At 56.8% G+C, this 2,500-nt stretch overlaps 1 non-coding gene across 1 annotated transcript in view; it reads left to right on the forward strand.

Moving 5' to 3' along the window:
• Positions 1–2,341: 2,341 nt before the first annotated feature.
• Positions 2,342–2,500, forward strand: part of LOC126126422 (small subunit ribosomal RNA) — a 1,908-nt gene continuing 1,749 nt past the window's right edge. Inside the window, exon 1 of the ribosomal RNA XR_007526757.1 lies at positions 2,342–2,500. This exon is cut by the window's right edge and continues 1,749 nt beyond it. This is a non-coding gene — a ribosomal RNA (small subunit ribosomal RNA).

Here is a 2,500-nt window from a genome sequence, read left to right on the forward strand (position 1 = left end):
GTAACCCACGTTGTGCCTTAACGTAACCCACGTTGTGCCTTAACGTAACCCACGTTGTGCCTTAACGTAACCCACGTTGTGCCTTAACGTAACCCACGTTGTGCCTTAACGTAACCCACGTTGTGCCTTAACGTAACCCACGTTGTGCCTTAACGTAACCCACGTTGTGCCTTAACGTAACCCACGTTGTGCCTTAACGTAACCCACGTTGTGCCTTAACGTAACCCACGTTGTGCCTTAACCTAACCCACGTTGTGCCTTAACGTAACCCACGTTGTGCCTTAACCTAACCCACGTTGTGCCTTAACCTAACCCACGTTGTGCCTTAACCTAACCCACGTTGTGCCTTAACCTAACCCACGTTGTGCCTTAACCTAACCCACGTTGTGCCTTAACCTAACCCACGTTGTGCCTTAACCTAACCCACGTTGTGCCTTAACCTAACCCACGTTGTGCCTTAACCTAACCCACGTTGTGCCTTAACCTAACCCACGTTGTGCCTTAACCTAACCCACGTTGTGCCTTAACCTAACCCACGTTGTGCCTTAACCTAACCCACGTTGTGCCTTAACCTAACCCACGTTGTGCCTTAACCTGCTCTGTAATTGGCATATGACACGTTACATTAATCTAGTGTTGTCTAACCACAACCCTCTGAATATAGTTCGCTACTCGCACCGCCCACCCTCTTGTGTGTCGTTTCATGTTGAACACTTCGCAAGTGTTGCTTACTTTTTACATGCTCCCGCTGTACACTGTAATGTGGACAACTGCAGGATGTACATCGCCCCCCCCCCCTCCACCCTGCCTTCGCACGCTGGTCGTTCAGGTGCTTGCGTGTTCAATGCCCTTCGCAGCTGTTCACTGGCATTCGCATGTCGAAGCGCTCAGTCTACGTCGTGGTACGGCCTGTGTCCACTGTCCGCTGATATCGTAAGCTTAATCCTCACATTGTACTGCACATAGGTCCGTATGTACTGAATGATACGCTGTGGCACATGTGTGACCGTACGACTGCGCCCAACAACAGCGAACCATACGGTCCAAATGTTGTGCACTCAGCCACGTGCCGTCTCCCCATAACAGCTACATTGCAGTGTGGTACGCCATAGAGACGTGTGGGAGTAACGGACGCCCTGGATGGCGATCAGCATGAGCCGTCTGTTGATGTAGTGGCGCGTGTATTCAAACGTAGTCGTCTCTTCTCACACAGTGTGATAGCATGGTGCACCGCGTTCCACATCTGCGACATGGTACAGATGCTGGTTGACAGTCGGTCTCGTAATGGACATCGCATACGTAGGGGGCCACCTCCCACGTGTTCTCTAGTCGTGCACATTTTGTTGCGTGTATGTGGGCAGACGTAGTGTGTCGTGACACCTAACAGACAGGTATGCAATAATCGTTGCATTTGCAAACTGGGATGGACGTCTACGTTTGCTGGTGACGTGACGCAACGCAAATGAACAACTGGTAAACCCATTGTGGTGCGGTTGTTGTTGCTGGAGGTAAATCAGTAAGGGCAAATCTGTGTGTGAAGCGATACGCGGCGGTGGCTGGGTGGGACCGTCCCCGGCCGGTGAGGGGGGGCCGCCCGGCGTGCTGGCCGCGCGGTGCGTGGGCGCACGCGCTACAGCCGGCTGGTGGGGGCGCCCAGTGGCAGGCGCGCCGGCCGACGGACGCGGCAGGCGGCGCAGCTGCGCGCCGGGGCACCCTGCGCGCGGCGCCGGGCGGCCAAAGTGGGTCCTCGCGGGCCCGGTGCGAAGCGCGGTGGACATCTGCAGTGTGCTGGTCCGACTGAGGACTGTGTGCGTTGAGGATGCGCCGCCGCCCGGCACTCGGCGCCGCGACGCCGTCTGCTGCTCGGTCGCCCCAGCGGTTCTCGCTGGTGGTTTGTATCGCAGTTGTGCAGACGTGTTGGCACGTGCGCTGTGCTGGGAGAGTTCGCTTCGGCACCCACGTGGGGCCTTTGCCCTTCTGTGGCGCTGGCGTTGGAGCTGCCGGTCACCGTAGGTGGCGCGTGTTGTCTCCCGCCGGCAATGCCACGACAGCACGCTCCCGGGCCCTCTGTCGGCAGCGGCAAGCTCAGTTGGGAGCACGGGTGGTCGCACCTAAAGCGTCTACTCGCCTAACTCCGGGCGATTGCGCCTCTCTCGAACCCGACCAAGTACTTAGGACGGCGCTGCGCGCCGCCGGGACCTGAGAGGGTTTCGAGGTGTATTGTGCAGGGGAGCTCAGCCTCCTCCTGTTTGCAGAATAATTGAGCGGACGCTTGCGTGTTCGCGCGGGCCCCTGGGACACACTCCCGGGCGGCCGGCTGCTCAGCTCTAGTTGACGCAGCTCCCTGGTTGATCCTGCCAGTAGTCATATGCTTGTCTCAAAGATTAAGCCATGCATGTCTCAGTACAAGCCGCATTAAGGTGAAACCGCGAATGGCTCATTAAATCAGTTATGGTTCCTTAGATCGTACCCACGTTACTTGGATAACTGTGGTAATTCT

Source organism: Schistocerca cancellata, unplaced genomic scaffold, assembly GCF_023864275.1.
Source record: "Schistocerca cancellata isolate TAMUIC-IGC-003103 unplaced genomic scaffold, iqSchCanc2.1 HiC_scaffold_453, whole genome shotgun sequence".
NCBI classification, from domain to species: Eukaryota; Metazoa; Arthropoda; class Insecta; order Orthoptera; family Acrididae; genus Schistocerca; species Schistocerca cancellata.